This window comes from Panthera leo, chromosome A1 (assembly GCF_018350215.1).
Source record: "Panthera leo isolate Ple1 chromosome A1, P.leo_Ple1_pat1.1, whole genome shotgun sequence".
NCBI classification, from domain to species: Eukaryota; Metazoa; Chordata; class Mammalia; order Carnivora; family Felidae; genus Panthera; species Panthera leo.
The window spans coordinates 95,246,770-95,259,502 of record NC_056679.1 but is presented as its reverse complement, the minus strand read 5'-3'; the positions used below and the strand labels follow the sequence as shown (position 1 = coordinate 95,259,502).

General features: G+C 46.1%; 1 long non-coding RNA gene across 1 annotated transcript in view; it reads left to right on the top strand.

Annotated features, from left to right (window-relative positions):
* LOC122216558 overlaps nucleotides 1-9,861 on the top strand; it is a 19,727-nt gene extending 9,866 nt beyond the window's left edge. Inside the window, exons 4-5 of the long non-coding RNA XR_006200963.1 lie at nucleotides 858-952; nucleotides 9,352-9,861. This is a non-coding gene — a long non-coding RNA (uncharacterized LOC122216558). The remainder of the gene's footprint in view (nucleotides 1-857; nucleotides 953-9,351) is intronic.
* The last annotated feature ends 2,872 nt before the right edge of the window (nucleotides 9,862-12,733 follow it).

The following is a 12,733-nucleotide window of genomic DNA, read 5'->3' as shown; positions in this document are numbered from 1 at the left end:
GTCAGTACATAGCTCGCTTTGGGTCCTCTGTCCCCCTTTCTCTGCCCCTCCCCTGCTTATGCTCTCTCTCTCAAAAAAATCAATAAAACATTTAAATAAAATAATGTAAAGCAAAAAATAAAAAAAATCAGCTTGGAGGTCTATAATATTTTAGTATCAAATTATTCATGTCTCAAATAGAAAATCTCCAATGTTCACATTTATTTTTAAATTTTGTTTTTTTTGTTTTAGAGACAGCATGAGCAGGGAAAAGGGGCAGAGGGAGAGAGAGACTTAAGCAGGCTCCACACCCAGGGTGGAGGCTGACATGTGGCTCAATCCCACAACTCTGATCATGACCTGAGCCAAAATCAAGAGCGGGACATTCAACCGACTGAGCCACCCAGATGCCCCACAAATGTTCACATTAAGGTGGCAGCTACTGCCTACTAAAATACTGACTATATGCAATGCAGGCATTCAATCAGCGTTTGAAAGTTTTGGCAAAGCCAAAGCACGGCCTGAGAACAAAGGAGAAATTGGATTCTAATAGATGTTCTGAGATGTGTTGCTGAGAAAATCCCATACTATAATACTTGAACAAAAACTGTGGTATGGAGGGGTACCTGGATGACTCAGTAGGTTAAGTGTCCCACTCTTGACTTCGGCTCAGGTCATGATCTCATGGTTCCTGGGGTTGGAGCCCCATGACAGCATGGAACCTCCCTGGGACTCTGCCTCCCTCTCTCTCTCTCTCTCTGCCCCTCCCCTGCTTTCTCTCTCTCTTTTTCTCTCTCTCTCTCTCTCACAAAATAAATAAAATGAAGATTTTATTTTCATTTCATAATTGTGATATGGAAACTCTCCTCCCTGCCCAGATTCTGAACCAGTGAGTATGGAGAGATGCCTCTGGTGGAAGAGAAGAGAGCTTCTCCAGGAGAAAGAAGGAAGGAAGGAGAAACTCACCAAACAGGTAATTTCACAGCATCTTCTATTCCCCTGGGGAAGGAATGAGCCAAGGCCAAGATGGCAGCACTGATGCTCTTCTAGTCTCGTGGAAGGAAGCATAGTGGGGTCCAAACTCCCTCAGTTACAGATACCAAGATTTGATTAGTAAGTTAAAAGGTGCCTTTCAATGAGGTGGCTGTTGCTAAAAGGACATTCCACAGATCCAGTCTTCCACAGAGGTGGGTGCCGGCCCCAGTGCTGCTTTTTCCTATCTTTCCCCGAATGTTTTAAGGGGACCATCCTGGGGGGGCACCTGGGTGTCTCAGTCGGTGAAGCGTCCGACTCTTGATTTCAGCTCAGGTCATGATCTCAGGGTTCTTGGGTTTGAGTCCCACGCCGGGCTCTGCACTAACAGTGTGGAGCCTGCTTGGGATTCTCTCTCTCCCTCTCTCTGCCCCTCCCCCGCTCCCTCTCTTGTGCTCACTCTCTCTCTCAAAATAAATAAAATTTAAAAAAAAAAAAAAGAAAAAGGGAACCATCCTGGAGTGCATGAGGGGTGCCCTTGTGGAATCTGGAGAGACGAACTCTGTGCTGGGCAGAGCTGGGTGACAGGTTTATGACAGCAGACACTCGGGGGCCAGAACAAAGGAGAGGCAGTGTGATAAGGAGTCAGACTTGCCTGGGCTCAGGGACCTGCCTGCTCAAGTACCTGGAGCTCCACCAGCCCAGGCAGGGAGCGTAAACTCTGTGTGTCTCAGGCTCCTCACCAGCAAAACAGGATAAACACAACCATCTCATGGGTTTATCATCAAGTTTAAATGACCGTATGTACATAAAGCACTTAAAACACCTGGCATACAGAAAATGTTATACGATTTTGGCTGTTATTCATATCATTGCACTAAATAATAATGTAATATAAAAGGCAGGACACATTTGGAAGCCTGGAAATGTACATGCTTTGGTTGTTTTGATTTGCTTTTCTAACCGATCAAGGGAGAAAGTTAATAGGGATGCCCAGATGTATTAGTTGAACCATGTAAAACAGGTGATTTGGGGCCAATTGTGTTGTTGTTGTTGTTGTTGTTGTTGTTGTTGTTTGCCTATGCAACAGCACTTTCATGTGATTTGAACTATTATCAAGAGGGGGGATATGAATGTGGGGTTTTTTCCTGTTTTTTGAACTGTCTGGGCCCCTCTTGAACCTAAGGCCAAGAAGTGCTTATGGATTTGCAGTCCCAGGGCTCAGCCATTAAGCATCCTCTACCCTCAGATGCCGCTGGCAAAGGTGTGCAGCCGGCCACAGCCACACTGGGAGACCCTTTCTTCTTGCCTGAGCTTTTAGGTGGGCAGGGAGGCGGAGAGGGCCCGAAGGCATCCATGGTTTTACCCCAACTATTTCACGGGGCTCTTCAAGTCTGTACGCTCTTCAGATTGAAAAAAAAAAAAAGTGACGTGACCTCCTACTACAAGTCCCAACCCGCGGCTGAGGATGCCAGCCTGGTCTTCCTACAGTGTATGGACCCAGCCTGTTTCACAGTGCACAGTTATTTTTTCACTTGATCCATGAAGGTATAAAATAAATACGAAATCTTCCTTGCCTATCCTCAATAACTGACCCCTTTCCCTAAAATAAATACTCTTAAAGGTTTTTTTTTTTTTAGGTATTTAGCCTAAAGAAGTTATGTTTTTACCTGTATTTAGGGTTCTGCTTTTTTTTTTTTAAGTTTATTTATTTATTTTGAGAGCGAGACAGAGAGAGAGAGAGAGAGAGCTAGGAGGGGAGGGGCAGAGATAGAGGGAGAGACAGAATCCCAAGCAGGCTCTGTGCTGTCAGCACAAAACCCAACGCTAGGTTCGAACTCACAAACTGTGAAATCATGACCTGAGCTGAGATCAAGAATCAGATGCTTACCCGACTGAGCCACCCAGGTGCCCCAATATTTCTTTTTTAAAAAAATCTACCCAAATGATGGGATCTTCCATGCATGCTGCTTTTTCTTTCTTTCTTTCTCTTTCTTTCTTTTTCTTTCTTTCTTTTTCTTTCTTTCTTCCTTCCTTCCTTCCTTCCTTCCTTCCTTCCCTCTCTGTCTCTGTCTCTCTCTCTCTGTCTCTTTCTTTCTTTCCTTAACAACCTACTTAGAAATCTATTCACTACGTACATATAGGAGACCATCCTGGAGTCCACGAGGAGCCCCCAAGGAGTCCTAAAGGTCTGTTGGGGCAATGGTCAGTCATGTTGTAACACTACTAACAGTCCTATCATAAAGTAGCTAGAAGGCTCAGAGGCTAGAGAAGTCTACCTGTGGAAAATTCTATTGCATAGATGTTGCCCCCAATTTTTTAAAACAGTTTTTTTTCCCCATGACCTTCCATGTTCCTCCCAGTTTTTTGCTATTTAAAATGTTGATACGCTATTATCTTTGGCTCAGAGATGCACTATTTTTCGGACAACCTGCTCCCCTGCAGGACACTCCGGTTATTAGGAAATGTGTCCTTGATTTGATATAATATCCAACACTTTTTGAGTTCAAAGTATTGGTCATCAATTATAACTTTAGAGTCAGAGAGACAAAGAAGCATGTGGAATAATGCACTCTCAAGTTTATAAGTCATTGCCAGTTAAGTATTGCACATGTATCCCTGGCAGGCTTGACAGATTTAACAAATAAAAATACAGGACACCCTGATGGATTTAAATCTCAGATAAGTAATGAATAACGTTTTTGGCATGAGTTTGTCCCATGCAATATCTGGGGCATAATTATACTTAATAAATATTAATTGTTTATCTTAAATGCAAATATAACTGATGCCCTGTATTTACCCGGTAAGTATGCACCCTTGGGTTTCTTCTTTCAGCTACAAAGGTCCAGTTCCTGTGACCATTTTCCATACAATTTTATTCCCAGGTCCTCTAGCATTGGGACATCTATTTGTTAAAATTTTTAAGAACTGGGATATATTTTAAAATTGGGACATCTAAATTAAAAAAAAAAAATTTGTTTATTTTTTCAAGTTTATTTATTTATTTTGAGAGCAAGAGAGAGAAAGCATGAGCAGGGGAGGGGCAGAGAGAGGAAGAGAGAAAGAATCCCAAGCAGGCTCCATACCATCACCACAGAGACTGAGGTGGGGCTTGAACCCAAGAACCATGAGATCATGATCTGAGCCAAAACCAAGAGTCAGACACTTAACCTACCGAGCCACCCGGGTGCCCCACAGCGTGCACTTTCCTTAATGCAAACCCTAGACTTTCATAATGTCACTCACCCTTGAAGTTTCTTCTCTCTATATATATTTTTTGTAACTTTGCCAAATTGTTGGATTATCTTTGAGGCTTTTATAGGAACCAAAGCAAGCAGGTTTCCATAAAACAGATACTATTACCGCTGCTCAATTATTCATTCACCCGATCGTGTGAGCTGGGGCGTGGGCAATGGATCCATTTGTTTTGACACTTCGACTACCAGTTTGGATGGGCCGCGCTGGTTGTTGATGACAGTAAACAGAAACGGTTCAGAGTAGGTAGATTGGGCTCCCAATTTTAAGCCACGAAGGCAGGGGATTAAGAGAGGGAAGAATGGGGAGCAAAGGGGAAGGCAGAAGTCATAAAGGAAAGTGGAAAGAAAAGGCACGGGAGAGGACTCATTACTCTTATCCCTGCTCCTGAGTCCCTAACCCAGGTCATTTCTTCCTTTCTTTTTTGTTTTCTAATGTTTTATTTTTTGAGAGATCGTGCATATGAGCTAGCACAGGGGAGAGGCAGAGAGAGAGAGAGAGAGAGAGAGACAGCAGATCTGAGGCAGGCTCTGTGCTGTCAGTGCAGAGCCCAACGTGGGGACTCAAACTTACTGTGATATCACAACCTAAGCCAATGTCCGATGCTTAACCAACTGAGCCACCCAGGTGCCCCTAACCCAGGTCATCTCTATCAGGGAATCATTTTCCTGAATAGCCCTGATAAAATAGAATTCTAGTAACTGCAACTTCTTCTCCACTTAACAATGCCTCCTGAAGATAATTCCACATCAACACTCACCGACCCACCTCACTGTTTTCACTACTGCATACAGCGTCACTGTATAAATAGACGACAATTTATGTAGACAGCCATCAAGGTGTTTACCTTTATTGCCATTATAAACAATGCCGCGAGACATATCCTGGTTCAGTCATTCTTCTGCACATTCAATGGGTTTTCGTAAGTGTAACTTCTGAAAAGTAGAATTTCCAGGCCAAAGAAAATGAACTTTAATTTAAATAGATACTGCCAATTTGGAAAAGGTCTGGAAGGTAATGGTCTGTCTTCCGGGGAGGGGACTGGTGTGACAGCCAAAAGGAATTTTAGCCTTATCTGGAATGTTTGAATTATTTTTTCAAGAACGAGGATGAATTCACTTATTAATTATGTAATGAGAAATAATTTTTAGAAAAGAGATTTTAGACACAGAATACATCAATGGCTTAAATAACCTTGAGAATGAAAGAGATCCAATCAACCTGCCTGAACTCTAAGGGCCCAGGTGATAACAGAGGTGATAACAGCTGTCCTACTGAAAGGAGCTCAGGCTTGCTAGATGCTTCTCCCCCGCCCCACATCACACACCATATACACAACACACACCATGCCCGCATCATACATGCCCCCCACATCACATACCACATACATCACACACACACACACACACACACACACACACACACACACTACACGTATACCACAGACCAACCCCCATGCCTCCACACATACCACACATCACACATCCTACCCACACGAACATACACCACACATACATCCCACAAACATACCACACAAACACACTGTCTGAAAGGCATCCTTGCGTGAGTCAAACCTGGTACAAGTTGTGCTCGACGGAATTTGGGTTTCTGAAGGAGAAACCAGTGAGTAGCTTCCCCTGAGGAATGAAACGGGATTAAATCCCGTGAATTTAAACACAGAATTAACGTAGAGGCCAAAATATCTTTATCAAGCTGATTCTGTAGGTTTAAGGATATGGTTTCCATCTGAGAGTGGGTGCTTGTACTAACACGGAATTTAGAACCGTAGAACAGGCCAGACACCCCTACCAGTCAGGCCTCCCCTGGGTCCCTGCTCCCATCAGTGAGGGTCCCAGCAGGATTCAGAAGACACTCTCAAATTAGGATAATTCAGGGAGAGTGCGTCAAAAGTATGGCGGGCGAAAGTGCTCTGAGGTGAAGTTGGTGCCGTCGGGAAAAAGCTCTGAGACAGAGATCAGCAGGCAGGAAGTCCACTGGGAAGCATTCGCAAGCCCCACATGTGCGAGGGAGTAACAGAGGCGGAAGAAGCAGAGGGAGGGGTTGAAAGTCCGGGACGTGGCAATTGAAGTCCTCAATTGATCCAAGGACTGGGATGAGCCTTCCCAGATGTCCTGCTCGGTGCAAGGGAGATGGGCCATTACGCCGACCCCACGCTGGACGGGGGCTGCCTCTGGGGAGCGGGCTGTGACCTGAGGGGAGAGTGACCTTGGCTCTCTTTAGCGGAAGGCAGCTTCCGGAGAGGGCCTCGGCTGAGAGGCCCGGGTCACCGAGTCACGAATGTTCTCTGAAGCTGCGGGGATGGTCTCCTCTGTCCAAAAGGGGGATCTGGCAGCTCAGCCCTGGGCCACGTGGATCCACGTTCTTCAAAGGTAAGATCTGGGAACAGCTGCCCCTGGATTCTGGCTGGCCTGTTTTTCTGGGTAAATTTCCTCTTAAGGAAGGCTAGTAACATGAAACACGGCTGTTGTTGGGGCAGCTGGTCTCAAGGTCACCGATACACATCATCTCTCCACTCTGCGATTGCTTTAGACGCGTCTCGCTCTCAGCTAGCACCGTTGTGGGTCTAAGGGGTTGACCTGGTGGCCTCACCCTGACCTTCATCAATGACATGCTCTGAGCCCGTGGTCACCATGCCCTTCTCAGGCTGTGGCCACTGCCTTTGTCTATTTATTGTTAAAAATGAGTTAAGGGAGGGGTGCCTGGGCGGCTCAGTGAGTTAAGCAAAGGACTCTTGACTTCAGCTTGGGTCATGATCTCATGGTTCGTGGGATCAAGCCCCTCGTGGGATCAAGCCCCTCGTGGGCTCTGTCGCTGTCTCTTAAAATAAATACACTTTTAAAAGAATGGGTAAGGGAGTTCCAAGAGACACCCCAGGATGTGACAGTAGCCCTACCTCCTCCTGATCATCCCAGTCTATTACCCCTGCTTGGATGGAGATTATTTCCCTTGCTTGGAAGACTCTGGCACAAAGGTCAGTCAGCAGATAGGGCTTAAAGTTTAATGTGACACCTGCTGAGTTTCCTGATGGAAATGTTCTCCTTCTGGAAAGGGAGGTATCTAAACCCAGAAAGCCGTGAAGTGCAGTAACACGAAGCAACACTGTCCTAAGTGGGTCACTGGGAATGATACAAGCAAAGCCACACCTCCTTGGTTTCCAGACTCACACTTGCTACCTACTGGTGACACAGCCCCATATCATGGTGGTTGATGTAGGGTGCATTCAGTGTCCTGAGGATGGGGCCCATCCTCATAGCATATCATCTCTAAGCTGAATCCTCAGTGGCTGTTAAGAAGCTGTTTCACTGAAGCCAGCAACTTCTGAGTGACACAGTAGGTGACCAGGCCAGTGGACCCCACGGTCATGCGCCCACTGCCACACCTCTATGTCTACAATTGAGTCTCTCAGTCCAATGACGTGGGATCCTGTGTCAGTGAATGGAGCGCTCTACAAGCCCTTTGACAGTCATGCTGGCAGATGCCTCCGGGCAGAAAAAGCAATCCTATGTCCGGTGTCCGTGTTAATTCAGTCAACATGACTTGCTGCTCCTTCAAGATGGCAGCAGTTGAATGTAATCACTTACCGACAAGTCTCCACAGAGAATGATGCCAAGTTAGCAGCTCATTATTGGTCTCTATCCCTAGAATGTTGGGCAGATCACCCGTGGTGAGAGGAAACCCATGCTGTTAGAAACCCATGCATAGCTTTCATCCCTTCCACCATGGCACGAAGCCCCTTTTGCCAGTATTGGAGTGTCCAAGGATTGACATCACTGGCCAAGGCATTTTCTCAACTTGGTTGTTTAGTGTCTCCTCCATGGTGAATGGACGCTCTCTGTTGAGCATTCACGTTTAATCGGAAGTTTGCACCATATCATGCTCCCTCCCATAGATGCTTCCATATCCTTCTTCCCCAGACTTCTTTGTCACGTCTCCTCCAATCTTTCTCCCTCTGGATCACCCTCATCAACCAGACAAGCCCTTGATTACTGACCATGAGCCCATATTTATTGTTCCTTTGGCTACTTGTCTCTCAGCACAGAGTGGCTAATCAGATACATCTCCCAAATCCCTGTTGAGAGGATTTCTCTTCACTCTTTCTTTCAAGCAGCCCCTGAACGGAGCTACAGGACAGCAGCTTACTGTCAGCTTACAACAAACACTAAGAGCCAACTCATCTGAAAACTCTCTTTGGCCTTTTACCTCTTTCCTCAGTTGGTCACAGGGGACCTTGTTGGGGGAGGTCATGGAGAGGACATGGCTGCTGGTTGAGCCATGAGCTGGACCCAGGCAACTGAAGGATCCTCACCCCCACCCGCTGCCCATGGAGTGTATGTTCTGCCCATTTATTCTGCCCATTTGTTTTATTGTGTAAAATAATAAAATAGGGAGCCTGGGTGGCTCAGTCGGTTGAGCGTCCAACTCTTGGCTCAGGTCATGATCTCATAGTTCACGAGCTCTGTGTGGAGGCTGCTTGGGATTCTCTCCCTCTCTCGCTCAAATCAATAAACTAAAAAGAAAAGAAAAGAAAAGAACTGTAAAATAGAAGCCATTTAGTTAATTTTTTGAAAGAGAGGAGTGGAATTCATTCTATTATCTTACAAACATGGCTCTCCCTTCCACCCCATCCCAGGGACACTAACAACAAAATCACCTAATAACAATCAGCAGCCTCACTGCATCAGAGGAAGTGAGATTCTCACCTATTTTGGCTGCCAGTCCTTAGGAGGAAAAGCCTAACAGGACAGGCTGAAATTCACTCGCAGGCAGGGGAGGGCTCTCGTCTGGGAATTACGTAATCCCCCCGCAGGGCAAACAGCCAGAAGCCAAATCTGGCAACTCACCAGGGCTTGCTGATTTCTTCGCCTGTCTGTTTGGCCCTTTGGCACACTGCTTTTGTTTTGGTTTGGGATGTTGTGAGTGATGTTTTGAGCGGTGTGAGTATTCTCAGGTCTGCCCCTTCCCTTATTGGGGGAGAAGAAGAGAGCTTCCTTTGTTTGTGAAGCTCAGTAATGATCTAGTTCTTTCTACCGCAGAAGGTGTCAGAGAGTTCAGGGGTTCAAATTTTAATCTCGCACCACTGCGGGTCCTTCTGATGAATTTGTGCTTTAATTTTTCATGCAGGTCTCAGCACCAGACATCATATAAATAAATGAATGCATAAATAAAATTCATGAGGCCGGCCCAGGGATTTGAGGCTGGGAAGCCTTGCTGAGTTCCAGGGACGAGTTTTAACATCAGAGCTTTCTCATCTTATTCTTACCTACGCAAAACTCCATAATGAAGGAACAAAGTAGGTCAGCCCCAGCTGTACTGAAGGAGGACAAGGTGAAAGAATTATCAAAGAAATGCAAAAGCCTGGCGTGGCCATCAGGAGTGCACACTTCTGTAGTGTTTTCTGGTTTTTTTTCTTTTAGTGATAATCTGGCCAGCCAAAAACATGCCAGTGGATTGACTTCTCCACTGTCATCAAAGCAGCAGTCATAAATCTGGATTCCTAACAAGGTTTGTGTGGAAAAGAGCAGTGGGTATTCATGACAACTAAAAGCACTGGGAACCTGTGTGATGTTATTCTTGTGTCTTGGGGTTTTGTTTTCCTGTGTAAAATAATAAAACAACTTCAGTTTCCTCTGACCTCCTGAAAGCTGCTTTCTACGCTTCCTGAAAGCGAAATCCAAATCCACTTTTGGCTGGATTCTACGGACTTTTCCTTGGGATTACCTGCATTCAAATAGCTCTACCAGTCTGCAAACTTTTTGTTCTGCAAAGATGTAAACAAAAACAAAAACAAAGGTTTTTGGCAATTTGCCATCCTAAAAAGGAGCTAAAGTCAAATCCCACTTTAAAGAAAAGTGGGATTCAGGGGCGCCTGGGTGGCTCAGTCAGTTGAGCATCTGACTTTGGCTCAGGTCATGATCTCATGGTTCGTGACTTTGAGTCCTGCTTAGGGCTCTGACAGCTTTGAGCCCGGAGCCTACAGATTCTGTGTCTCCCTCTCTCTCTGCCTCTCCTCTGCTCACGCTCGCTCTCTTTCTTTCTCAAAAATAAACATTAGGGGCGCCTGGGTGGCGCAGTCGGTTAAGCGTCCGACTTCAGCCAGGTCACGATCTCGCGGTCCGTGAGTTCGAGCCCCGCGTCAGGCTCTGGGCTGATGGCTCGGAGCCTGGAGCCTGTTTCCGATTCTGTGTCTCCCTCTCTCTCTGCCCCTCCCCCGTTCATGCTCTGTCTCTCTCTGTCCCAAAAATAAATAAAAAAACATTGAAAAAAAAAAAATTTAAAAAAAAAAAAAAAAAAAAAATAAACATTAAAAAAAATTTTTTTTAAGAAAAAGAAAAAGTGGGATTTGAAAGACAAACATAATGAATGAAGACAGAAGAAATCATGGACTATGGGTTTTACTTTTCAGAGGGTTTCCTCCAAGAGAGGTCCCCCGTTAGAAAACATTTGCTGAATATTGGGGTGCCTGGGCGTCTTGGTCGGTTAAGCGTCTGACTCTTGATTTCAGTTCAGGTCATGATCTCATGGCTTGTGGGTTCAAGCCCTGCGTCGGGTTCCGCAGTGAACGGTGTGGACCCTGCTTGGGATTCTCTCTCTCCCTCCCTCTCTGCCCTTGCCCTGGGCACATGTGCACCCGCACGCACGCACGCGCGCGTACACACACACACACACACACACACACACTGACTCCCTCGCTCTCAAAAATAAATACTAAAAAAGAAAGAAAACATTTATCACACAGATATAGTCTTAGCAGAAGGACGCACAAGGTCCAAATCAGCCCTTCCTGAAGGCAGGAAGCACTGTTTTCTCTGGTTCTGAAGAGACGCAGGTAAAGCCAGGAGCCTTGCACCTGAAACGCACCTGACCAATAAGTGTAAATTCCCTCCTCACTTATCTCCTTTCCTACCTCCATTTGGAGGGCCACCTGATGAAGAAACCAGCCTCTACACTCATGCCCGGGAAACCTGAACCCCACAAACCCCTTCTGCCAAGGGCTTGGGAAATCATGTCCTCCTGTTTGGTACGTACCCGACAGGCAGGGTGACCTGAGAGTTTTATCCCCCAAAGAGAAGACACCTGCTTTCTTCCTTTTCCCTCCACCTCCCCATCCCCAACCTGCTCCCTGGAAGCATCTCTGTCATCTGACATAATACCATGTCCTTATAATACTAGCATCCTTATCCCTTATCGTTAACACCCCTGCAAGATCCTTTTCTCCTCTTGATGTCAATTTAGAAAGGAAAAGATCCTCAAAGGGGAAAGGTGAGAAGTGGGGCAGGTGATGTGAGAGTAGCAGAATATCCCCTCTCACCAGGCTGCTGTCCTCAGGCCACACACACACACACACACACACACACCGTGAGCCCCCTCCTGTGCCTCAAGCTGCAGAGGTAAGATGCACATCCTTTGAGGTCATGAGCCGGCTTCTGCCCAGCCATCCTCTCATCCCCCATGAGAAGCAGCTTCCTATGTCTAAAGGTATGGGCAGTGCCCCACGCAGGGCCCTAGAGACATGGTATAATGGAACGGTCCTGGGCCAAGTCAGATGGGCAGCCTTATCCCAGCTCCCCACGGATGCGCAATCTTGAGCAAATTACTTAACCTCTTTGAGCCTTTATTTTCTCCTGAGTACATGTCATAGTAACACCTAGGTCACAGAGCAGATAAGAGGCTCAAGAAGATAATGTATAAAAAGCTTCTAGTCTGGCACGCAACATAATCCCAATAAATATCAGCCCTTTTTCTCTCTCACACACATACTCACACGTAAGGGATGGAAAAGTCAGGAGAGGAGCACACGCAGATGTGTACAGAAGTCACTCAAGTTTCACAGGCCATGGCGTTGTCCGTTGTAAAGTCAGTAGGCTGGGAGCCATGATTTTGATGACCCCATGGAAAACCGAGGTGATCCATGACTGAGGGAGAGAAAAGAAATAAGCAGCAAAGGAATGGCAGACCTCAGAGCTGGATGGCAGGTTGGATCACAGTCTATAGAATCCCCAGAAGACTAAGAAGGCTGCCCTAGAGGGGATCACAAGGGTTCTTTGCGGTTCCCTTTAAGACTCCAATCCCAGAGGCAATCCCAGAATTCGACCTGAATGGAGCCAACTCAACAAACGTGTGTAGGTAACAAGTTCAACGGCACACCTAAAAATGTTGCATTGAGATTGGAAATGCTGCGTCCTCCTTGGCTCCTGTTGCACCTTCTGTTGAGCAAGAGGACAAGAGGTGGACAGATGGAAGGGAAGCATGGAGGAGAGGTTCAAGCAGATCCCCGTCCTACAGACCCCCTTCTCCAGCCTTGCACCTCAACCCAGATTCCTTGAAGAGTCCAAATTACTGGGACCTTGAAAACACATCCAAGTGTAGATTGCAAATATGCCAGGGAGTTTCACTTTTGACACACAGATTCTGGAGGTAATGCACACTTATCAAATGATAGGAGGACTCTAGCCTCCCCTTCCATCTTGGAAATGGGTCATTTCATTTCCTTTTTACCTTGAGA